Source organism: Bufo bufo, chromosome 9, assembly GCF_905171765.1.
Source record: "Bufo bufo chromosome 9, aBufBuf1.1, whole genome shotgun sequence".
Lineage (NCBI taxonomy): Eukaryota > Metazoa > Chordata > Amphibia > Anura > Bufonidae > Bufo > Bufo bufo.
Window position 1 is genome coordinate 29,994,062 of NC_053397.1, and position 27,716 is coordinate 30,021,777.

Sequence of the window (27,716 nt, forward strand, 5' to 3'; positions counted from 1 at the left end):
AGCAGAGAGAAGCACGCGGCGCTACTGTGAGCACCAGTGCCTTCTCAAATAGCCGATCTGTGGGGGTCCCGGGTGTGGGACCCCCGCCGATCAGATATTGATGATCTATCCTGAGGATAGGTCATCAGTATAAAAGTCTTTGAAAACGCCTTTAATAAAGGAAGGGCCAATGTGTGTTCAGAATGAAGCTGTTTGTTCTATTATCTATCGAGTAACATGAGAGCGGACATCTCCGTCCTTCCCTTTCTGAGCACTCTGGTCTAAGGAGAATTATATTTAACAGCATTTAATTTGCAATCAGCGATTATTCTGTTATTAATGTCATGAGACGATAAAATCATCTTGAAGAAGCAGTGTCAGGGCCGTCATCTTGTAATTTCTTCTGCCCAATACTGAATAACAAAGCATTGCAGGTGATAGAGCACTGTTGTTTCCTTTAATTATTAGCTTAGCAGTGCCATTAGCGGATGCAAATCTATTCGTGCCATGCATAGATGCATGCCATCCAATATTGTGAATTCATTAAATGGCCATTACCGCTAACAATAAAATCTTTCACATAAATGTAAATAATATTTATTCTTTGTGCTCAATTACAAGAATTATAGATGCCTCCGTTGTGTTTAGAAGTACATGGTTTGTCTGGCTCGCCTCTCCTATTTGCTTTGTAAGCTTCAATGGTAATCTAGATGCCGGACAAGATAATTAGTCAGTAGGGAGCGTTTACATTAATGCAAACATCATAGTTGTCCATGGCAACCAATACAAAAGTGCATATTGTCTAGAAATATAAGTTTTGCAACAATTTTGCTTTTGTTGTGTTTCTACGCCTAAGTTTTCAAGAAAAATGAGCATAATGGCTGTGCTTCTTTGAACAATTATGTTTCGGCTTCACTAAAGTGTCTTTCAGCCATATTATTCAGTTTCAGCTGCACAGCTAGATGCATTTCGCTCACCAGCAGGGGGCGTCTCCCTTTTGCCAGTACTATACTGCAGTGACCTCACTTCCCTTACTTCCCACTATGTTTGTTTTCTTCTAGGGAGCTAAGAAAGGTGATAAAGAAGGATAAATCACACTTACTGACTGGCAGGGGGCTCCTGTGTTGTTCAGAAGCAGTGTAGAAGCAGTTGTTTTTATCAAGCTCACGATCTCTGCTAGCTCTGACCCACCTCACTTCCTCTCAGCCGTCTTCTGAGTCTCTGTTACCATGGCCGGATCTTATCAAAAACAGGTAGTGGACTGCAACTTAGGTGAAAGTGAAACCCCCTAGTGGATGTGAGTGTTGAGGGTACGAATCTGATATTACTGACTTATCCTGAGAATAAGTCACTAAAGGGGTTGTCCCATTACAACAGCAGGATAGGGAATAAGTGTCTGAACGGCGGGTGTCCAACCCATGTTCCCCTCTTTGAATGGAGAAACAAAAATGGATGTCTGTCCCCCACTTCATTCAGGCCTATGAGAGAGAGAGCTGAGTACAAGCGCTTGGCCATGTCCAGCAGCCCCAAAGAGTAGACTGGAGCTGTAGTGCGCATGCAAGCAAGGTCCCATTCTCATGGGGACCTCAGTAGTCAGACCCCCAGCGATCAGACATTTATCCATTCGTCAGATATTTCAGACATTTTTTTCCTCATGGTGACTAATCACGCATCTAGATAATGTACAAAATGGCTGCCGACACATTACAAAATGGCTGTTCATAGTCATTCTTTAACAAGTCAATCAAAATGACTTGTGGAGAGGGGAAAAGTAGTTGTAATGAGACAACCCCTTCAATATCTTCAGGCTGGACAACCCCAGTAAACAATAGGTCATTTTCTGATGACACATTCCCTTTAATTTACCATCCACACCAGACCACTGCTGTTCAAGTTGGTTGGTATGCTGATATTAATATGATGTTTGGATTCAAACTATTCACCTCTGAATGAACTGACATAGCACTACTACTATACTCTGTAATGATATCTTGAGAGATCTACAGAATTTCCTATGTCTATGAAGAAGCATAAGCAATCAACCTCTCCCATAGGCAGCAGCCCTTAGGATCATGCTGTGGGACCATATTACGAGGTGTGAACTGAACTAGTATTGTCTTATATTACTAATATACTGGATATTTTTGTCTATGCCTTCCTGAACTCAACATTTCATCAATGGAAGGTTTACTACAAATCCCTGTGGAGTCCTGTGCATGCATCTAATAAGACAATCAACCTGTTCAATCAAGCATGCATGAATGTTTCTATCATCAGCATGAAGTGTTTACTCCACAACTGATGGAGGCCACGGAGAATGACCATGATACTGATTGACTTCAATAGAGCAGAGATGTTTATCCAGCAGGACCTCACGACTTGGGTCTCCTGGTTCAACTGCGCATAAGATTTAGTTGTAATTTCATGTTGTTCATGCACAAGCTGGGTAGTAGTTGACCTCAAAAGGTTCTAAACCCAGGCTTATGAGGACAAGAGGGAACAGGTCATCATTTTTCATTTATAATTTCATCCTGTCCATACATGGGCTGGGTAGATGAACCCAAACAGTGCTATGAAGCCATGCTTATGAGGACAAGGTGAACAGGTCATCATCTTTCATTTATATTTTAAGGTGGTCCATACACAAGATGGGTAGGTGAGAAGGGGAATGGGTCATCATTTTTTATTTAGAATTTCATGTTGTCCATACACAAGACGGATGGTGGGGGGATGGGTTATAATTTTTTAATTAAAGAGCGGGTCTCAATTCTCTATCCATTACTTAAAACCATATTCAGTTCAGATAGATCTACAGAAAGGAAAGGGTTAACTGTGACTTCACAGTGTATGCATGCAAAGTTTAATTAAGAGATAATTAATGAATCTCTACCTCATAGGGAGAGACCCGTTATGGCATCGCGCACTTCAAGGACATCTACTGTCTTAATGCATTGATTATTGAATATTTAATCTTTGCAAAAGGGCAGGCACCATATTAAAATGCAGAGGTTATGCAAGAAAGTCTGAGTCTCAGCTGGGGAGAGATTGAAAAAATACTAAAAATGATAAACAGGGCCATAGACAGATATCAGAATTTGGATATTCGTCATTTATGGTTTGTAGGTGATTGCTTTGTGTGTATGAACAGGGGAGGAGCAGTAGTTTTACATATGTCATGGTAGGTCCATAGGTTCTATACATTTTCAGGGGATAGAAGCTACATTAGAAAATACCACCATGATAATAAAGGGTATATACATGCATTCATCCATTTGGCACACCTGTAAGTGATAATCTATGCAAAATTGGAAATCTATAATTTTCCCTGGGTTTACTGGCCAACCCAACCTCCCGAACTACACCAGATTTATCATAGGGTCTCAGGATGGATGATAAATGTGGCACGAGAATAGACAATTTTTTCTAACCCCTTCCAACTATTGGTTGCCTTAAAGGGTTATCCAAGAGTAATACAGACCTCCCAGACTGGCCGACCCACTGTGGAGATAATCCTTACCTGGTCCCTGCTGCTGGGTTCAATGTCTAATGCTCCCGGGTTGGCTCTTCCTCTCCCTGTTGTTCTGAAATCAACATCTGTCTGGGACAACTGTTCACGTGAAGCAACGGGAGCAGGTCACGTGTCTGCCCATCTACAGATGTTGATCCTCAGAGGAGGAAGAGCCAGCCTGGGAGCGTTAGACATCAAACCCAGTGGTGGGGACCTGGTAAGTATAATCTCCACCCTGGATTGGCCACTCTGGGAGGTCTGTATTACTCTTGGATAACCCCTTTAAGACAATCAATAGTTGGTATAGGGTTCGAAAAAATAGTCTATTCTCGCACCACATTCAGTTATATTTTAGTTTTTACAAATATCTCAGCAATTTCTATGATGATTGTCCCACTATTTGTCAAAATGGGACTTGCAGAAATTCATGGACCTGTAGAAGATACAACTCTGTTCAGAGGAATGGAACTCATTTTCGCTGCCAGAAAATTTAGACTAGCACATTCAAAGTCACAGGTGCACATCCATAAAGCCAACATGCAGACAGCAGACAAAATACTTATGGCAGCACACTGTTAGACATGCAAACAATAGAACTAGGGATTACAGATTATTCTGGATTACATTGGTACTATACCTACTATACATGAAAAATGGAAGCTCTGTGCACATTTCTGATCAAACGTGTGTCGGGCCCATCTACCAACGTCAAGGTGGCTTCTGCAGATGGGTAACAAACAGTAGCAGAACTGCCTCTCCTGGGCCAAACCTAAGCCTACAATATTTAGGGCGGTGTAGGAACCAGCTATATTTATAGTATGCTTAGAAGCCCTGGGTAGATGGGCGGGAGAGCTCAATCTAAAAGAGGGAACTACCCTCCAAACATACTGCAAGAAAATTTAGACTAGCACATCCAAAGTCACAGGTGCACATCTATAAAGCCAACATGCAAACAGCAAACAAAATATGTGTGGCAGCAAACTGTTATGCATGCAAACAAAAGAACTAGGGATTATTTAGGATATACTATACCTACTTTACAGAAAAGTTCTTCACACACATTTTTGATCAAACGTGTGTCGGGCCCACCTACCAACATCAAGGTGGCTTCTGCCAGGAACTGCCTCTCCTGGGCCTAACTTGAACATTGTAGGCTGTTGGTGTTAGGTACCCATCTGCAGAAGCCACCTTGACGTTGGTAGACGGGACCGACTTGAGCCGATTTGATCAAAAATGTGCGCGAAGAGCCTTCATTTTTCATGCATAATAGGTATAGTACCACTGTAATCCAAAATAATCCATAGTTCCTTTGTTTGCATGTATAACAGTGTGTTGCCATACGTATTTTGTTTGCTGTAACTCATTTTCAGTTGCAAAAAGTGGCTGCATGGGAATATAACCCAAAGGGTCTGAATAGAGGACCTAAACTTCCACACTTAGGATAGAATCAGCTACTACGTAATGATTATCTCATTACCATTGGACGATTTGGGGCAACATTTTGATTGACTTGTTAAAGAATGACTATGAACAGCCATTTTGTAATGTGTCGGCAGCCATTTTGTACATTATCTAGATGCGTGATTAGTCACCATGAGGAAAAAAAAATTCTGAAATATCTGAAGAATGAATATAGACTGGTACATTTGGAAGAGAAACAAGTCTTCCATCACGAGAGTTCAGCCTAATAAATTATTAAAGGGATAATGTTTTAAGCATCCACAGGACATAACTCAGAAATACATTTTTGAAATCTGAAGTAGATGTATTGATTTGACATGGTAATGAGTCCAAAGAACATTACATTTTTTTCCTGAAGCTGGGGGCATGATGTCACCGCTGTGACTGAAAAGCTTAAGTGAGTCGAAATTTCCTTCTCCTGAGTCAAAGATTTTGGAAGAGCGAGAAAAAAGAAAAAATTGAAGATGAAATACCGATTGATTGAAAAATAAAAATCACAATTACAGGAATCTTTTACCTCAGAACATCTTAAAGTGCAATGCCCGTGAATGGTGAATTACGATTTCTAGCCGTACGCTAATACATTCCTTCTGGGAAACCTTTGCATTATTGTAATTATGCACGAAACCGGCAACGTTCCCCAGAGGGACGACTTCCTAGATTTAAACTTCGAAATAAATCACTTTTTAAACAATCAAAACACAATACGACGCTCCGATCGCTGTACAACGGGATGCAATAAATGCATTTAAAATGGTCCATTTAGAATTTAAAAACGGTTAAGAGGACGCGGGGTCAGCAATTTCTTACAGCTGCTTGATGGGTGAAGGGCCTATTATTTACTGCAGATGAGAAATGGATGAGACTTGTTCATATTCATTTTTCATATTTCGTTCATTTATATTTATTTAAAATGCTTTATACGTTTTTAGTCTCGACTGCGGTCCCTGGGGGAGGGCGCACAGGAAAATTGGGTCACGGATCCATCTTTAAACCTTGATATGGCTGACATCATACATTGCAACTCTGTGTGGTCGTTTACTTCAGCAGCCTCACTTTGTACGGTAGGAGATCACATCTGATCTCTGCTTGCCCAATTGCCTGTTTTTTTTGTTTCTTGCTACCCGGAGTGACTTAAAGGGTCCTCTCACTTCAGCAAGTGGCATTTATCTTGTAGAGAAAGTTAATACAAGGCACTTACTAATGTATTGTGATTGTCCATATTGCCTCCTTTGCTGGCTGCATTCATTTTTCCATCACATTATACACTGCTCGTTTCTATGGTTACGACCACCCTACGATCCATCAGCGGTGGTTGTGCTTACACACTATAGGAAAAACCACCGACCTATGTGAGCTCCCGCGGTCCTGTCCACCAGAGAGGCTGCCGCTTTTTCCTATAGTGTGTAAGCACGACCACCGCTGATGGATTGCAGGGTGGTCATAACCATGGAAAAGAGCAGTGTATAATGTGATATCTATCTATCTATCTATCTATCTATCTATCTATCTATTTATTATCTATCTCATATCTATCTATCTATCCATCCATCTATCTATCATCTACTATCTATCTATCTATCTATCTATCTATCTATCTATCTATCTATCTATCTATCTATCTATCTATCTTCTCTATCTATCTATCTATCTATCTATCTATCTTCTCTATCTATCTATCTATTTATCTATTATCTATCTATCTATCTATCTATCTATCTATCTATCTATCTATCTATCTATCTATCTATCTATCTATCTATCTATCTATCTTCTCTATCTATCTATCTATCATCTATCTATCTATCTATCTATCTATCTATCTATCTATCTATCATCTATCTATCTATCTATCATCTATCTATCTATCTCTCTCATACAAAGGGGGAGTCCAGCGGTGTAAAACGGGCTAATGGCAAACGCCACTATCACCCTAAAACACCTAATCCCCATATTTATATAATTACGATTGACTCTCCACCGGTCCGCAATAGTAATTATATAAATATGGGGATTAGGTGTTTTAGGGTGATAGTGGCGTTTGCCATTAGCCCGTTTTACACCGCTGGACTCCCCCTTTGTATGAATGAGTAACCAGGATATGATCAGTGTAATCGGTCCGTTGCTAAGTGTGGTCGTCAGGTGAGCAACCACATGATCTCTATGCCTGTTTGACTGTGTCCGCCCTGTGTGGGAACGAGCATGCGCAGTCCGTGTGTGGTGCCGAGTCGCCATTTTGACTGTGGGCCGTTGGCTGTTACATGTTATGGGTAGTCTCGCGGGATGTAACATTCGCCGCGCCTGCACAATGTCAAGATCCGGACGCCGACTGAGTCCTGCAGTCTCCAGTCTCCATATTAAATGAATCACTTTTTTTAATTAACACAATCCTGTACACCTGTAACAAAATATTCATTGATGATGTTCTGCCCTATAACTGTATGTATTGATGGTCATTATTTGGGGCACTTTTTAGATATTGGATTCTGTCTTTCACAATATAATCATGTACAATTGAGATTCACTGGTTTTATTAATATTTTTTGCATTAATTGAGATATAATTATGTAATCACTGTTGTTCACTGTGTATGCTTTATAAGCACCTGAGTTTGCACTTTGTATTATGACAAAGGCTCCATAGAGAGAGCTGAAACGTTGCTGTCTACACATGGGGGAATAAAATACCCCTTTTTTTTTCACGGATACTTGTGTGCTGCCTTGGATTTTTCTTACATAATATCCATCTATATCTCTCATATCTATCTATCTACAATATTTTTTTTTAAAGCAGCACCGCAGAAAAAAAAAAGGTAGATGGTGTGCCAGCGGCTATGAAGACAATCCTCTATCCAAAGATAACATATAGTAGAAATTCCACAGCACTCCCATAGGTCGTAGTTATAAAATATGTGAACACATTTTTTAACTATGACCTGTGGGAGTGCTGTGGAATTTCTACTATATGTTATCTATCTATCATCTATCTATCTATCTATCTATCTATCTATCTATCTATCTATCTATCTATCTATCTATTATCTATCTAACTATCTATCTATCTCATATCTATCTACAGTATCTATCATCTATCTATCTATCTCAGTATGGGTGTGACTAATGTATTTGGCTGTTCGACTCTTTTCAATAAGAAACACTAAAACACTGTTACTGTCAAATCCCAGGAGAAGCATCCTGATGCGCTGCTGATCGGTGAGCTGATGCACTAAGGTACGACGTTGCATCTTTGTTCCTGTGTCACACTTTACTCCATGTGTAATCTCGTCATGTAGCTGCAGTGCTGTACGACATGCCTCCGACGTGTTATCAATGTTCCATGAAACCTAATCTGCAAAGCCCGGTGATTCCAGAGCCATGTTCAAAGACTTCAAGATACCAGACAGGAAGACGTTTATGCTTCAAACACTGGATAAGTCTTGGGAATTGATAAACAAAACTCTCCCAGAAATGGCCCCGATATGAATTGGTGGAAATCAACATGGTGCCGACTCACAGTAAACCTTCATCAACAGAGGGAAGCATTATCTTTTCAAACAATATAGATAGCAGAATTTAAGACGGATAATATTCCAGAGCACGCCGTGTGGCTGAGGAAAATACGTTTTCGTGATAATGTTAAATGGGGTTGTCCAAGTTCATAAAAATGGTCAAAGGCATGGAAGGTGTGAAAATAACCAAAAAGTTGCATGCTCACTGGTTCAAACCCCCTGCTCCTGTGCCGCCACTCTGATCCTCTACGCCACTGCAGCCATCTTAGCTGCAGTGATGACATGCCAGTATACTAACCTATCACTGGCCTCAGCTTAATAAGGCATGAGACTGCTGAGGCCAGTGATTGCCTGCAGTGGTCATGCGCAGTATACAGGTACATCTCCACTGCAGCCATGTAAGCAAATCCTGGCCGGGAGAACTAGGGGTGCTAGAGCACAGGGAGCACAGTTTGAATGATAAATATGTTTTATTTATTTTTTTGTTATTTTAACCATTCCCTGATTTCCCCCCACTTTTTGTATTTACTTGGACAACTTAAAGGCCAATTCTAGGAGAATATAGTTGCAAAAACATTATCTGTTTCCATCAATCATCCATAACTTCACAACCACTGACAGATGACTTCATTGACATTGACTATCTTGTGGCAATTGCAACGGTCCAGAAGTATATTCACATGTAATAAAATAAGGGAGAGCTCATCTGTCACAGCCAGACAGCTGAGAAGCGCTCACAGGAGCTTCTCAGATCCTCCTCCTTGAATTTCTTTGTTTTGGTTTAGTTTCTTATCTCGTTAGTCTATCTCAGCTGTCATGCAGTTAGGACTGATTGCTACCCTTTAAGTTCCTCCCCATAATGCAGCAGTGTGCGGCTGATACAACTTCCTGGAGTGTGTGTGCATGCTGTTCCCAGTTCCCAGTTCCCTGTTCCCAGTCGTCAGTCGTCTGCAAGATAAGTGCTGTTTATGTATTTATGATTTTGTCTTTTCTGGATCCAGATGACCCTGACTCCCTCCGTGTCAGTGTAGGGAGCCGGTGGTCGTGTCCCTTCACTATTGTAGGGTCTTCAGGTAATAGATAGCCGAGGAACGTGGATATGCGGCCATCCACCTTTGGGGTGTTCGCATAGGCTGAGCAGTGAGGGAGAGCGGCAGGTCTATTGCAGGGGTCTCCCTTTGTTCCTTAGTTGTGGATCCAGAGAGACATTGTTTATATGGTATTGTCTTGTTTCCTGTACACCATCCGTGACATTATCAGCCGCCAAAACCGTCTCAAGCATGGATCCGGTTTCACTTTTGGCTGAACGCTTTCAGGGTCTTTATTTGGAGGTAGCTGATCTCCGTAAGACTTTTTCTCAGTTTCAAGTGACCGGTTCAGCTTGCGTTCATGGAGTTTGTGCTGAGCCTAAGATCTCGCTCCCGGATACGTTCTCCGGGGGTAGTGAGAATTTTGTGCGTTTTAGAGAGGCTTGCAAACTCCATTTTCGCCTTCTTCCCCATTCTTCTGGTGAAGAAGAACGGAGGGTGGGGATCATTATATCGCTGCTCAGGGGTAACGCTCAGTCCTGGGCCTTTTCGCTGCCGGAGGGGGCACGGCCCCTTCGTTCAGTGGATAAATTCTTTTTAGCCCTGGGTCAGATATATGATGATCCGGATCGTATTGCTCTGGCTGAGTCTAGACTACGTCTGTTATGCCAGGGTAAACAATCCGCAGAGATATACTGTTCAGAATTTCGGAGATGGGCAGCAGATACGGGTTGGAATGATGCTGCACTCCGAAGTCAATTTTGCTATGGTCTTTCAGAGGGATTGAAAGATGCATTTGCCTTTCATGAAAGACCTACCTCCTTGGATTCTGCTATGTCTCAGGCTGTTCGTATTGACAGGCGTCTTAGAGAGAGAGGAGAGATCTCTCCTTCCTGTCATACTCAGTCCCGGGACAGTGCAGCGGCCTCATTCTGTGCACAGGGGTCTCAGTCGCTGTCAGCCCCTTCTGAGCAGGAGTCCATGCAGCTGGGGTTGATTGCCTCTGACAATAGAAGATTCAGCCCGCAGGGGAGGGTTTGTTTTTGTTGTGGAGGTATAAATCATCTGGCAAATGTTTGTCCCTCTAGGAGATTCAGGCAGTTTTCTGGGAGTAATAAAGAGACAAAAAGGAAAAAATCTTTTAAAAATGTTCCGTCTGTTACTATTGGCAGGGTTGAGGCGGAAATTGAAGGTTTTCCGTTTGCTTGTAGTTCCCGTTTTGTCCTGCCTGCTAGGGTGGCGCTAGAGAGCAAAAGCATTTTATGTGAGATTTTTGTGGATAGTGGAGCAGCTGTCAACCTCATTGATAATCAATTTGCAATAACTCATGGTTTTCAGGTATGCACTTTGGGAAAGGATATTCCTGTTTTTGCTATTGATTCAGCTCCACTTTCTCAGAAATCATTAAACGGCATAGTTCACAATATCCGTTTAATTGTGAGTGATGCTCATGTTGAGGATGTGTCATGTTTCGTCCTTAGCGGTTTGCCTACTCCTCTAGTGTTGGGGCTACCCTGGCTCACTAAACATAACCCCACCATTGATTGGCAAGCGAGGCAAATAAATGGTTGGAGTAACTTTTGCAGAGAGAATTGCCTCATAACATCTGTTTCTTAGGTTTCTACTAAGACTGTACCACCTTTCCTCTCTGAATTTTTGGATGTCTTCTCTGAGAGTGGAGTTCAGGGTTTACCTCCGCACAGGGAGTATGATTGCCCTATTAATCTCATCCCAGGCGCCAAGCTGCCTAAATCTCGTTTATACAATCTCTCCCAACCTGAGAGGGTCGCTATGCGGGCTTATATCTCTAAGAGTCTGAGAAAAGGACACATACGACCCTCGAAGTCACCTGTTGCCGCTGGTTTTTTCTTTGTTAAGAAAAAAGATGGTTCTTTAAGACCTTGTCTGGATTTCAGGGAGCTGAACAGTATCACTATTCGTGATCCTTATCCGCTTCCTCTGATCCCGGACCTGTTTAACCAGGTTGTTGGGGCTAAAGTCTTTTCCAAATTAGACCTAAGGGGGGCATACAACCTGGTTAGGGTCAGAGAAGGAGACGAATGGAAGACGGCTTTCAATACCCCTGAGGGCCATTTTGAGAATTTGGTTATGCCTTTTGGTTTGATGAATGCCCCAGCTGTTTTTCAGCATTTCGTCAACAGCATTTTTTATCATTTAATGGGAAAATTTGTATTAGTATATTTGGATGACATTTTGATTTTTTTCTCCTGATTTCAAGACTCATAAGGAACACTTACGTCAGGTCTTGCTCATCCTGCGGGAGAATAAATTATACTCGAAACTGGAAAAATGTGTGTTTGCGGTTCCAGAAATCCAATTTCTGGGGTTTCTTGTCTCCGCTTCTGGTTTTCGCATGGACCCCGAGAAGGTCCGCGCTGTGCTTGAGTGGGAGCTTCCTGAGAATCAGAAGGCGCTGATGCGTTTTTTGGGCTTTGCCAATTATTACAGGAAATTTATTTTGAATTATTCCTCTGTTGTTAAACCACTCACTGATATGACCAGAAAGGGGGTAGATTTTTCTTCCTGGTCGGTAGAGGCGCGTAAGGCCTTTTCTAATATCAAGGAGAGTTTTGCTTCCGCTCCCATTCTAGTACAACCTGATATTTCGTTACCCTTCATAGTTGAGGTCGATGCTTCTGAGGTAGGGGTGGGTGCGGTCTTGTCTCAGGGTTCCTCTCCTGCCAAATGGCAACCGTGTGCCTTTTTCTCAAAGAAACTCTCCTCCGCAGAGAGAAATTATGATGTGGGAGATAGGGAATTGTTGGCCATCAAGTTGGCTTTTGAGGAATGGCGCCATTGGCTAGAGGGAGCCAGACACCCTATTACCGTGTTTACTGACCATAAAAATCTGGCCTACTTGGAGTCAGCCAAGCGTCTGAACCCGAGACAGGCCAGATGGTCTTTGTTCTTTTCAAGGTTTAATTTTGTTGTTACGTTCCGCCCTGGGGTTAAGAATGTGAAGGCAGATGCCCTGTCACGTTGTTTTCCGGGAGGTGGGAATTTTGAAGACCCGGGTCCCATTTTGGCTGAAGGTGTGGTGGTCTCTGCTCTTTTTCCTGAATTGGAGGCAGAGGTGCAGGCAGCCCAGTCAGAAGCTCCTGATCTTTGTCCTCCTGGGAGGTTGTTTGTGCCTCTCGCTTTGAGACACAAGATTTTTAAAGAACACCACGACACGGTCCTTGCTGGGCACCCGGGGGCAAGAGCCACACTGGATCTCATCGCTCGGAGATTCTGATGGCCTGCGCTTCGTAAGTCGGTTCAGGGTTTTGTGGCAGCTTGCGAGACTTGCGCTCGTGCCAAGGTCCCTCATTCACGGCCATCAGGTCCTCTCCTTCCTTTGCCCATTCCTTCCCGTCCTTGGACACATCTGTCCATGGACTTCATAACGGACTTGCCTCGTTCCTCGGGGAAGTCTGTGATTCTGGTGGTGGTGGACCGTTTTAGCAAAATGGTGCATTTTATCCCTTTTCCTGGTTTGCCCAATGCTAAGACGCTGGCGCAGGCATTTATTGACCACATTGTCAAATTGCATAGGATTCCTTCAGACATAGTCTCTGATAGGGGCACGCAGTTTGTTTCCAGATTCTGGAAGGCTTTCTGTTCTCGCTTGGGGGTTCGGTTGTCATTCTCTTCTGCTTTCCATCCGCAGTCGAATGGCCAGACAGAGCGCGTCAATCAGAATCTGGAGACATATCTGCGCTGTTTTGTGGCGGAGAATCAGGAGGATTGGTGTTCTTTTTTGTCCCTTGCTGAGTTTGCTTTAAATAACCGTTGTCAGGAGTCCTCTGATAAGTCACCATTTTTTGGTGCATATGGGTTCCATCCGCAGTTTGGGACTTTCTCGGGAGAGGGCTCTTCTGGTTTGCCTGATGAGGACAGATTCTCCTCGTCTTTGTCATCTATTTGGCAAAAGATTCAGGATAATCTAAAGAGCATGAGTGAGAGATACAGGCGTGTGGCGGATAAGAGACGTGTGCCTGGTCCGGACCTGAATGTTGGTGATCTGGTGTGGTTGTCTACCAAGAATATCAAATTGAAGGTTCCCTCCTGGAAGTTGGGTCCTAGGTTTATTGGGCCTTACAAGATCCTTTCTGTCATCAATCCTGTTGCCTACCGTCTTGATTTTCCTCAGACTTGGAAGATCCATAATGTTTTTCATAAGTCCTTATTGAAACCTTATGTTCAACCTATTGTACCCTCGCCTTTGCCTCCTCCTCCGATTATGGTTGATGGAAATCTTGAATTTCAGGTCTCTAGGATTGTGGATTCTCGTCTTGTCCGCGGTTCCCTCCAGTACCTCGTTCATTGGGAGGGTTATGGTCCTGAGGAGAGGATGTGGGTCCCAGTGACGGACATTAAGGCCTCTCGTCTCATCAGGGCTTTCCATAGGTCCCATCCTGAGAAGGTGGGCTCTGAGTGTCCGGAGTCCACTCCTAGAGGGAGGGGTACTGTCACAGCCAGACAGCTGAGAAGCGCTCACAGGAGCTTCTCAGATCCTCCTTCTTGAATTTCTTTGTTTTGGTTTAGTTTCTCATCTCGTTAGTCTATCTCAGCTGTCATGCAGTTAGGACTGATTGCTACCCTTTAAGTTCCTCCCCATAATGCAGTAGTGTGCGGCTAATACAACTTCCTGGAGTGTGTGTGCATGCTGTTCCCAGTCGTCAGTCGTCTGCAAGATAAGTGCTGTTTATGTATTTATGATTTTGTCTTTTCTGGATCCAGGTGACCCTGACTCCCTCCGTGTCAGTGTAGGGAGCCGGTGGTCGTGTCCCTTCACTATTGTAGGGTCTTCAGGTAATAGATAGCCGAGGAACGTGGATATGCGGCCATCCACCTTTGGGGTGTTCGCATAGGCTGAGCAGAGAGGGAGAGCGGCAGGTCTATTGCAGGGGTCTCCCTTTGTTCCTTAGTTGTGGATCCAGAGAGACATTGTTTATATGGTATTGTCTTGTTTCCTGTACACCATCCGTGACATCATCAGTGGCAATAACATACTTACAATGGAAGAAAAGTGCCAGCCAAAGGGCCGCTTACCTGATTGGTTGAGATCAGGACGCAACCACCTATAAGGCTTTATGAAGATTACTGAGGTGCAGATCGCGATCCCCGCCAGATACCAGGAATGGTCCAGATGTAGCCAATAAGCTAGTAGAAGATGGGGCTAATGGCGGAGCTAGCTCATTCATACGGTGGTACAGTTGAAATAACTTCACTGGTACTCAAACAACGCATTTCAGGACTGGACCAGCTCCTTTGTTAGGTAATAACCAGTATCTTGGATACTGGTCCCAAAACAGATTGTATGAATACCAATGAAGTCATCTTAACTGTACCACCGTTTGATTGAGGTAGCACCATTATCAAGCCCCATCTTCTTTTACTACCTTCTCACTGGTCCAGGACTGGGATATATTAGGCAGCAAGTAAACAGTCATTTGTTGAAGTTTATTTGTTGAAAGCAGGAAATATGGGCAAACGTAAAGATCTTAGCAACTTTGACAAGAGCCAATTTCTCATGGCTTGACGACGGGGTCAGGACATCTCCAAAATGATAAGCCTTATGGAGCATTGTTGTAAAGCATTGGTCAGTAGTTGACAAAAGTGGTCCAAGGAAGGACAACTGGTGAATCAGCAACAGGGTGAGTGAAGTTCTCAAACGCTCCATTCGGTTGTTTCAGCAAATTTTACAAAAAAATTAGCTTTGTGACGAATTACTTAGTCACGAAGCGCATTTCTTTGTAAATAGTAAGTGCAATAATACAGCGATTGTGCCGCCCCAGTAATTGTAACCCTCCGATGCTGCGTTTATCGCTGATCACGGCATCTGAGATGAAAATTAAAGCCTTTCAGGGGTTGATCAACAACAACAAAAAAAGTAAATCATGCTTACCTCATCCATTTGAGCGCGAAGAGGCCGACGTGGCCATCTTGCTTGAAGATCCAGCTGTCACCACCAGTTCTGTGAGAAGGTCTGGCAGACGTCCTTCTCTACCTCTTGCATGATTGTTCTTTGTTTTGGTTTCACTTTGTCATCTCCTTTCCTTCTCCCAGGTGTCACCTATTTAGACTAATTGTCTCCCTTTTATATTCCCTCCCATACTGCCTCACTTTGCGGTTTATACTACTTCCTGGATGAAGTGTTCACTGCTGGAGGCTGCTGCAGCTGTTTACTCAGATAAGTGTTTTCATGTATTGTGTTTCCTTGCTGGCTTGATTCTAGGTGACCCTGACTCTTTCCGTATTAAGTGCAGGGTGCCGGTGGTCATGTCCCCTCACTATTATAGGGTTTTCAGGTGTCACACAGTCTAGGTACGTGGGCATGCAATCGTCTACCATAGAGACCCTTGCATGGGCATAGCAGTCAGGGAGAGCTCCTTAGTTTGGGATCAAGCCAGTCGGATGTTAATTCATAAGTTCCAGCTATCTGCAACATCATCCGTGACACCAGCGGTGGCCTCTTTGCTCAAATGGATGAGGTAAGTATGAATTTTTTTATTTTTACTGCCATTTCAGGGAAAATCAATTAATTACCATGAAGCACGAGAAAATCAAATTTTCCCTGAAATTCGTATTGAAGTCCACTTTGTGAGCTTCGATTCACTTAACTCTAGTGATCAATGCCCAAGGCTACAATCTGGTATAGATTTGCGGGAGTTTTGGGCTGGGACATAGGGAGTGATTACCCCCCTTGCCGTTTTTAAAATGCAGCAAGAACACCGTAAATTTGATAAAAGTTGCCTATTTCTGCACCAAATTGGCAAGTACCAAAATTTTTTACTTTTTTATGCCATACAAGTGCCACAGGTCGCATAATAACTACCCTCCTAAATGTTTGCTATGACAGAGTGGTGTCAGAACAATGGGTGACAACCTCTATGGGCATTGATTTGGTGGCCATGAGTGGTTGTCCACACTGGAAGTCCATCACCTGTTCAGGATGACACAGAGATGGCTGAACTGAATGTTAAAAAAAGGACAATTCAGGGACGTTTTGTCTGTCTCTTATATATATGTTTCAGTAGAGATGCATTATAGCGAATTACATTAGCAAAAATTTCATACCCTCTACAATATATCACCAGTGAGATCTCCTTGTAGCCTGGGGCCAGACTTTTTCTTCTTTGTCTCAGACATTAAAAGTCTTGCCTGATGTTTGAGAACCAGTGGAGAGAAAGACCTGACGGGCAAGTGGAATAGCTTTAAGAAAAATAGCTTTCTTTTAACATAATCACAGAAACCTCTTCCTCTGTTTGATTTATATAGACAAAAGCACAAGGTATTCTCTTCCAGTAGATAAAGGAAAAGGTGCTGATTTCAGACGTCTGCAATGACAGTGCCCAGCATGGCGAGGGATACACAATAAACAGCCGGAATTTCTCATTAGCAATTTACCAAACTGCTGTCCAAATGAAAACTATATTTCTTCCATCGCCTTTATCTGGGTAATCACAAACAGCAGTCCTAAGCAGTTTTGCCAGTCTTCTTTCGAATAAGAAAATGAGGAAGTTTCAGCCCTAATGGAAAAGTTATTCTTGTCGAGGGGGTTTATCGGAACGAATGAATCCAGAGCAGACTGCGTCAAATAAGTCCGTCTTTGTTGCCTAAATTAACTGTTATATATTATAGGCTACCTGTATCCCAAGAGTAGGATGGAGTAGATTGCTTGCTGGGAGATCTTGGAGGACAACGGTGAGGGCCCTACAGGGGCCGATACTCATAGCAATGATTGGAAAAGACCAATAACATTTTTATTTTTCCATTGGTGGAGTTGTGTGAGTTTTAGTTTTCATTTTGTTTCATTTTTAGTTTTTCATTTTTAGTTGCCATTTTAGGGTAGGGTATAAACAACATTTGATCACTTTTTATTGCAATTTTTCAGGAGGCGGAAGGAAGTTAAACAGCAATTTTGCCATTTTATTCCCCAAAATGTTCATGTTCACTGTACAAGAGAAATAATGGGATAATTTTACTGTACGAGTCTTGAACGTGCAATCTTCTGATGCAGTGCAATAGGTCTGTATTGCTTTGTTATGTCAGTTACAGTAAAAGGCAGGCATTGGGGACCATTGTTGGGCCTCGGGTTGCTATGGCAAACCCTCGACGCCCCACCATCCATACATGACAGGCCTGAGGGCCATTGTTAACCCCTCCGCACTCCATGATCACATTTCCAGGGTGGAAGGGCAATGGGATGGGAGAAGTAGTCCCCTCCCTCTTACCACATGGAGAGAACAACATTGACCGCAGCATTTAAGAAGTTAAACGACCATGATCTGTGTTTTCTTAGCTAGAGACATTGACTAACTTCCTGATGTGATATACTATTTCCAGCACAGCTGGAAGGGGTTAATAATCTCAGCTTTTGGCTATTTTTGTCAGTCCTGTAGATGTTGAATAGAGTAGAAGTATGTATGCATGACAACCCCCCCCCCCCCCAGACAGGACAGGGAACCCCATTCCCATGCTTAGTGGTCAATCTTTGTTGGCTCAACCATGGTGGGCTTGGCCGAGCATCTAATAGGTATAGCGTCCTGCTGACTCTTCCTTGATGTTGATGTCAGGGGAGATAAGAATCAGGCCTGTTGAATTTCAACTGCCCAATCTTTTTGTTCTTGTGGAGATAAGCCGCTTTTAAAGATGCCTGTCAAAATTTTTTCCCTCCTCTTCCCAATCCCTATATATGTGTGGCTGTGCTCGATATATGAATGATAGAATCTGGATAGATAGCTGTCTGCCGAACCAGCCAACAGTTCTCTAATGTAGATCGTAGATTAAATAACAGCATACAATGTCAATCAGCTGCTTCTAAGGCCACTAGGATATTGTCATGCATTAAACGAGGCATGGACTCGCGGGGAAGGGATGTAATATTACCACTTTACAAAGCGCTGGTGCGACCTCATCTGGAATATGCAGTTCAGTTCTGGGCACCAGTCCATAGAAAGGACGCTCTGCAGCTGGAAAAAGTACAGAGGAGAGCGACTAAACTGATAAGGGGCATGGAGGGTCTTAGTTATGAAGAAAGATTAAAATAATTAAATGTATTTAGTCTTGAGAAGAGACATCTAAAGGGGGACATGATTTACCTATATATATATATATATATATATATATATATAATGTAGCAAAAGAAGGCAGCACTCCAGTTTGCAGTAAAAAAGTGGACGGTTTATTCACTCATCAGCAACGTTTCAGCTCTCACATTGGAGCCTTTTTCCAGCTGAGTAACATGTGCAAAATTACATACATATATAGTGCAAGTAATTACCAAAATACAAATTAACCCATCATATAATAAAGTGCAAATGCATAAACATAATCATCACATTACAAATATAATCAGTGTATTGTCATAATTTGATATAGCAGCAATACAGACATAACCGTAAGAAAATTCATAATATAGTGGATGTGATATAAAATCACCAAACTGTCATAATGACCAATCAAATGTGAAGGTGAACAGGTGTGTTTAAACATGATATAACAATCAAAAAAGATTAAAAACCTTTGAATGAGTCACTTGCGGCTGACAGGGCATGGTAGGAACTGTTGGCGTCCGGAAAGGAGCATGGCGCATGCGCCGCTCCAACCACTATCGCGAGATTCACTGAGGTAATGTGTGGTAAAACAACCACATCAAAGATGGCCACTTTGGAACAGTGTTTAAGGGCGCATGCGCGTACCAATGCTACCGCCCATACGAGTTTGACAGACACAGATACAGTGTCCGAGCGCCGCAGTGTACAGCAGAAACAGCTGATCTATTCATCGGGGGCCGACGGGTCAACGTGGGTCACCAGTGAGATATCTGTACATGTGGGATGATGCGGTTGTCACACCGTTAGCATCCCACTGTCCAGACTGCCAGCATATCCGCTCTATGTCCCTTATAGCCATACAGTAGACGATGTCCACTTGAAATCGGCCTGAAGGACACAGATAGAACTGCATCGGGGCTCATAGTATATATAAATATATATAGAATAGGTCAACTGTACCCGTCTGTATAGGTGTCACCCCAGTCCCAAAGGGGGCTTGAGTCACACCATGGCACAGACCGGTACTGACCATAAATATTAATAGAACTTATTACAAGATTATGAAAAAAGGGGATCGCCAACATGTTCCTCCAGGCTTCGCCATACGTGAACATTCGAACTTTTATGCTTCAGAATAATTTCCTATAAAAAAAGAAAAAATATTTAATGTATAGCACATGTTGTTTTCCATATGAGTCATCAAATTGGGAGAGAACACACATAAATTCAATGACTAGACAACCCTAAACTCCACATTTAAACCTTGTGGCCTCAAAGTGCCAAGTGTGTAGATCCAATAAAGTTCACGCTTTTTCAATAACTTTATCCGATCCCCACCTCGCCTTGACAGAGATATTTGCTCCAAAATTCTAAACCGTAGGTCATCTTGTGTATGTTTAGCTTCAGTGAAGTGTTTGGACACTGGGAGATCCATTTTTTGTTTTCTAATTGAATACCTGTGTTGGTTGAGACGGGTTTTGACGTCCCAAGTGGTCTCACCAATATAAAGCAGACCACACGGGCACACCAACAAATAGATGACATAAGACGAATCACATGTTAAATATTGTTTGATCTTAACCCTGTGGCCCAGGGTAGGGTGCAAAAAAGAATCCCCTCTCAACATTAGTTTACAATTGATGCAGTTATAACAAGGATAACAGCCTTTGCGTGTGGAGCCAAAGTAGCTCTCACATGTCTCCCTTGTGGATCCAATATCTGACTTCACCAGTTTATCACCTAAATTAGGGCTACGTCGGTATGAGCATAGAGGTGGCGATTTGAACTCCTGTACTTTCTCAAAATTGCTATTGAGAATTCGCCAGTGTTTTTTAATTATGGCAGCAATCTTACCACTATTGGTACTGAATTCTGATACAAAAGGGATTCTTGCCTGTGTGGACCTGTGCTCACCTAAACCTTCTCTGATGGTTTCTCTAGTAAGTGAATTGATTCTATTCAGTTGTTCTCGAATCAATTTTTTGGGATACCCACGTGTTTGAAATTTGGACCCCATTTCTTGTAATCTATTCTCCGCTGTTTCTGGATCTTGAACAATTTTTTTGACCCTGAGAAGCTGACTGAAAGGGAGAGACCTAATCATAGGTTTGGGATGATGGCTCTCATAACGTAACAGGGTGTTTTTATCTGTGGGTTTCACATATATATCCGTCACTAACCTGTCATTTTGTATGCCAACTTGTGTGTCCAAAAATTGCAAAGATGTCTCTGAATGGGTCAATGTAAACTTTACACTGGGATCAATGGTGTTTAAAAAGCTATGGAAAGCGATGAGGTCCTCCGCGGCGCCGACCCAAATCAGGAAAATGTCATCAATGTAACGCCACCACCCCAGCACATGGCTGAAGTGGTGGCTCACATAGACGACAGACTCCTCAAGATGTGACATGTAAAGATTTGCATAGGTCGGCGCCACGTTAGACCCCATCGCGGTCCCCCGTAACTGTAAAAAGAAGTCATCCTGAAAAAGGAAATAATTTCTGGTTAGGATGAACCTCAACAAAGTGCTCAAAAAACGTTGACAGTCCTGACTATAGTTTGTTTTCTGTAAAACATGTTCAATAGCTTGTATGCCCAATTCGTGTTCAATCGAAGTATAGAGGCTTACTACATCGAAAGAGGCCACTAGTGCCCCCTTGGGGATGGAGAGACCACCGATCTTGGTCAAGAAGTCACTAGTGTCTCTGATGTATGATCTTGAGGATAGAGCAAACGGACGCAAAATTTTATCAAGAAAAATCGCTGCTTTACAGAACAGTGAGTCCATCCCCGAGACAATAGGACGTCCCGGGGGTGAAGTCAAAGACTTGTGTATCTTAGGCAAAGTGTATAGGATTGGCGTGGCAGGCTTATCACTATATAAAAAAGCAAAGATTTTTTCATCAATTATATCTTTCTCTTTAGCTGCAATTAATATCTCCTTGAGCTCCCTCAATAGCACAAATTTAGGATCATTATAGATTCTTTCATATACATCAGTATCTGCGAGCTGTTGTCTGATTTCGGCTACATAGGATCTGGTGTCCATGACAGGTCTCCTGGGAGGATTTTTTTGCACCCGTTCATTTTTTGTGTGCTGCTTTCTTTCTTTTTCTTTTATATATATATATATATAAATGGGCCGTACAAAAATTCTGTGAAAAACTGTTCCATGTAAAATCCCCTCAGAGGACAAGGGGGCACTGCCTCTGACTGGAGAAGAAAAAGTTCAGTCTCCAGAAGCGTCAAAACTTCTTTACTGTAAGAACTGTGAATCTGTGGAATAGATTCCTCAGGACGTGGTCACAGCAGGAACAGTGGACAGTTTTAAAAAAGGGCCTATATAAATTCTTAAAGGTAAAATTACATTATTGCTTATGAAAATAAGTAGAAATCTGAGTCTCATTTCCTTCTGGGATTCACATCCTCACCTATCCCTTGATTGAACTTGATGGACTTATGTCTTTTTTCAATCGGATTAACTATGTAACTATGTAAGTCCGCATACCTCAGCCCTTGATGACCAAATACAGTACCACTCATGCCCCAGAGTCTCAACTACAGATGTTCCTCATGGAACAGGACTTTACATATGACCATGATCATCATATTAAGATGCCCTCTGATTGAAGGGGCCCTTCTGGATATACCTTTTATTTGGTCCTCTTATTCTTAAAAAACAAAATGATTTTTCAATATGAAAAAAGAAACTCTCCCTCCCTATGATACACCCATTAATTGTCACCAAACCCTCTTATTCTTGAAGAAATAAAAATGATGTCTCGTGGACAACCCTTTTAATACAACCTTGCTCAAACATATATAAAATTGTGGCAGCCAAAGTAGCATCTGTTGGACCCAGGGGCAGAGGCTCCCGATTAGGTGCAGGAATATTCCCATGAGCCCTATTTGCTGGTTCTTGGGGATGGGTAGACAAAAAATCAAAAAAGTTTCAGTCAGGGTTCTTAAATACGAAGCTAGGGCATTGAACTGACTATTTGCTCTAGATTAAAGGGGTTGTCCCACGAAAAATATTCAACCTTTTTTTCAAACTGACCCCTGGATCTGAACACTTTTTTAATTGCATGTGATTAGTAATTTAGCATAGTCACTGAGCTATTCAATAGGAAGTATCTGTATAGCGCCACCTGGTGTTTGTTCTCTTCCTTGTCCTTCCTTGTTCCTTGTCCACCTCACTGAAATGGTCGCTCATGCTCACTTGTATCGTCTGTTAGAAGCTGTGGAAGTTAAAAGGAAAGAGCTAAAGCACAAAGAACATGCCCCTCTGAGAAAGAACATGCCCCCTGAGGTGCCAGCCTGAAATAAACCTAGCAGAACAATTGAAGCAATGAATGGGGAGATCTCTGGATCCATGTGAGGCACAGGGCTGGTTCTAGCTTTGTTAGAAAGAGCTTGTCATGTACTATATGATTTTTTACATCAATCATTGGATAACCCTAGTGATGATCGAGCATGCTCGGCCAAACACCTGCTCAGCTCAAGCATCTCGATGCTCAGCACATGGCAGTACTGCATGTGCTCGAGCGCCATACTCGAGTCTCCTCCCCGCACGTTTCTCCAATAAACGTGCAGGTAAGTACTGCCCTCACTGTAATGCCAGTAGCCACGTTAGCTGCTGGCATTACAGTGATTGGCTGGCCGAAACGCGTCATCGGGTGATATATAGCACCCGATGACGCATGTTCGGCTCATTCGTAGTCAGGGAGAGCTGAGTATAGGAAGGGACATAAAAAATTCTGTGACATACATTGTACTTTTTCCGTAGATGGTGTCCGCTTCTGACAGTGACCTTACCAGGGCAACATCTGCAGTGTAACGTGTGCGCTTCAAAAATGTATCTGTGACATACAGTGTACTTTGTCAGCTTTGAAACCATACTCCCCCCGGAACCCAAAGACTTTGGTTTCCTGGAAGCAGCTCAGCGGGTGATCGCCGATCGTCATCGTTTATGGTCGTAACTACGACGGTATCTGATGGTCTTCGAACCTCCGACTTTCATTTTTGATTCATGAAAATATTCTTGGCAAATGCTTTCACTTTGGTTTGTCTTGCGCTGGTCCAAGAATTTCACCTCTAGCGCGCAATACGGATGCCCCCGGCCGTCCCTCTTAATCATGGCCCCAGATCTGAAAACCAACAAAATAGAACCAGAGTCCTATTCCATTATTCCTAGCTGAAGTATTCAGGTGACCCGGCCTGCTTTGAACACTGTTAATTTTTTAAATGTTCTTCTCAGCAGCAGGCCCTCACCTACAATCTTTTACAGGGTCAGCTTAGCAGCAGGCCCTCACCTAATTTATAACTAATAGGTCATTTGCGCGCACGCTGCCTTGCTTGGATGTAGTAGCCGTAGCTGTTTCTCAGGCTCCCTCTCCTGAATCAAACACTGATTCCCCCTTAACCGTGGTTGGCGCTGAAAATAACATTAAAAAAAATTGATAGGGCAGACATCCGAATGGATCGCCGCTGTCACAGGGACGTGCGATCGGCCCGAGGTTATCTAGAGTCACCAAAGCGGCAGCAGGCCCTCACCCATAATATTTTAGAGGGTCAACAGCAGGCCCTTGCTCCAAATGTTTTTGAGGGTCACCAGCAGGCCATCAATGATAATTTTTCAAGGGTGTGTATGATGCCCTCCTTTATGTGTAATAAAGGGCGTATTGTAGTGCCGGTTTCTTGTAATTTTTGGAAGCCCTTTCACTTAGTACATAGGCTTTATGAGTGTAGGAGTCCCACTACCTGAACAATTGTACCACAATGTGAATGAGGCCCTCCATTATGTGATATACAGGTTGTATCGGAGTGCCTCTTCCTTTTTGGCAGCACTTGCACTTTATATACAAGTAAATATACAGGAAAGAATGTTTCCTAACAATGTTTCCTCTAAAATTGATTTTATCTTCGGTTTTGTGCGTATTATTGTCAGTCTGTAAAAGTGGCGTACTACTCGGACAACATCATTCCCAGCAGCGACCTGGGAGTCCAAGATGCATCCAGACATCCTCCCTATGCTGTTCCCGAACAATTTCGGTGGTGTTTCCATCAATTTCTGACCTTTTCTTATGAAACAGACACCCTCCCCTCTTCAGAGCAGGGGCTGCCTGGTTTAATGCTCTGGCTCTCCCATTGACTTCCATTGTGCTCGGTAGAGCACCCAACCATCCCAATGTGTTCGGCTAGAGCACCAGAGCACTATGGTGCTCGATCAACACTAGATAACCCCTTTAAGGCAAACCTGGCAATGACTTACGAAATTAAGGTTTACAGGTTGTAGCATTGTATAGAGGAGCTATTCCATATGTGTATTTCAAAGGCGAAGTGGTGACAGGTTCCCTCTACACGGTCCCGCATCCATGTCATTATCAGCAAACATTGCTCGTGAAAAACATACCATTTCCAATGATTAATTTGGCAAAGACCTATTACGCCTTTTGTTTGTCAGCTTCAGGGATTGAGCATTAGCTTTCTTTCCCCTGGTGGAATCGCTGACAAATGTAGAGTTATTTCTGAAATTGGAGGAAAATACGGCACGATCATAAAGCACGGCAATTTTTCTTTCTTTCTTTTTTTTTGCTTCCATTTATCAAGTGCAACTTTTGAAATGACATTACTGTAATATTGCAGAGAATACAGTCAGCCCAGACTCTTAGAGGATTCATTTAGTGGAGATATTTTGTGGTTCAGCAATCAGTGGCTGAGACTCCGAGCCCTAAATACAGAGAATAAAGCCTGCTGACTTCAGGTGTGCTATTATCTGTCCTCCATCTCCATCATACAGGATGGGTTTTAGAAGGCGACCACTTAAATTCTGAGCACAACAAAGCGCACTGTGAAAGATTGCTCCTCTCCTGGACTGAGAGATCCCATGATCAGTCATCACCCGCACTTTTTCTTGGTATTTTTGTAATTTTTTAGACAACGACTAGACCGTAACCTCAGCTGAGCATTGCTTGAGTGTCAGGGACCCCATGTACATTAGTGTATTATCAGCCAAACCCACCTACAACTATCTATCTATTATCTATCTATCTATCTATCTATCATCTATCTATCTATCTATCTATCTATCTATCTATCTATCTATCTATCTATCTATCCATCTATCTCATATCTATAAAACAAAAGTGCAGCACTGTTAAGGTGTAGATGGGTGCAATCCCTCCATCTATCATCTATATCTATCTATCTATCTATCTATCTATCTATCTATCTATCTATCTATCTATCTATCTATCTATCTATTATCGATATCTATCTCTTTGTTATCTTTATCTATCTATCTATCTATCTAAAACAATAGCAAAATATCTATCTATCCATCTATCCACCTATGTACTATCTATCTATCTATCTATCTATCTATCTATCTGTTATCTATCTTATCGTTATCTTTCTCTCTGTTTTCTTTATCTATCTGTCAATCAATAAATCAAAAAAGCTTTATTGGCAGGTCTAAATTATACATTAGTATTGCCAAAGCATGTGGGAAATAGAAGGTTGAGAAATGGGAACACGCCTGGGGTCGGTGTATAGGAGTCCGTGGCATATCATAACGGGGGCACTGGCGGATCCAGGTGGAAGGGGGGGGGCAATGGGGCAATTGCTGCCCCGAGCTGCTCAGAAGTGGGGGGGCGGCAGTGGGGCACAGGGAGATGAACGCTTCCATTGTGGAAGCGTTCATCTCCATAGTCATCTGTATCGCCGTCCTCAGGACAGCGATACAGATGACTGTGCTGAGGCAACATCAGCTCCGCCGAGCCCCCGGCCAAGTGTTGAAGAGGTGTCCGAGATCCCCAAGGGTCAAGCCAAGTAATTGTAAGTTTTCATGTGAAATATGTTTATGTTATACACATATAGCCTACACTGTGCCCCACAATATACAGTATACCTCTACACTGTGCCCCATAATATACAGTATACCTCTACACTGTGCCACACAATGTACAGTATACCTCTACACTGTGCCACACAATATACGGTATACCTCTACACTGTGCCACACAATATACGGTATACCTCTACACTGTGCCACACAATATACAGTATACCTGTACACTGTGCCCCACAATATACAGTATACCTCTACACTGTGCCACACAATATACAGTATACCTCTACACTGTGCCCCACAATATACAGTATACCTGTACACTGTGCCCCACAATATACAGTATACCTCTACACTGTGCCACACAATGTACAGTATACCTCTACACTGTGCCCCACAATATACAGTATACCTCTACACTGTGCCACACACTATACAGTATACCTCTACACTGTGCCACACAATATACAGTATACCTCTACACTGTGCCCCACAATATACAGTATACCTCTACACTGTGCCACACACTATACAGTATACCTCTACACTGTGCCACACACTATACAGTATACCTCTACACTGTGCCACGCAATATACAGTATACCTCTACACTGTGCCCCACAATATACAGTATACCTCTACACTGTGCCACACAATATACAGTATACCGCTACACTGTGCCCCACAATATACAGTATACCGCTACACTGTGTAGTCTGTTCTATAAGCACCATTGTTTTGTGGCTGGGGACAGAAAATAATCTGGAAGTGCCCCTCCCAAGACCAGGCTCTGGATCCGCCACTGGACGGGGGTGAAGGGGGGTGCAGGCACACCCCAGGTCAGGGTATCGGAGTCCATGGCATATCAGGCTCCTCTCAGTCTGTGGCAGGCACTGATATATTGTGCTGCTATGTCCACAGTGTTCTCTTCCTCTCCCAGCAGGATGGGCAGCTTCTCTTCCTCCTCCATGGAGCTGAATTCTGGGCAGAGATCAGAGAGTCTCCTAAAGTGGATGTCCCTCACTGCTGAGTATTTGGGACAGTATATCAGGAAGTGGGCCTCATCCTCCACCGCCTCCAGGTGGCACTGCTGGCACAGTCTGCTTTCTCTAGGCATATAGCTCTGTCGATGCCGTCCGGATTCTATGGCTAGGCTGTGGGCGCTCAGTCTATAGCGGCTCAGGATTTTCCAGTCGCTGGGGTTCCCTAGTTTCTCCAGATATGGGGCCAGTTTGTAGTCTATCTATCTATCTATCTATCTATCTATCTATCTATCTAATGGCTTAAGACATGCTAACATCACTTCTGAAGAGATCACCGC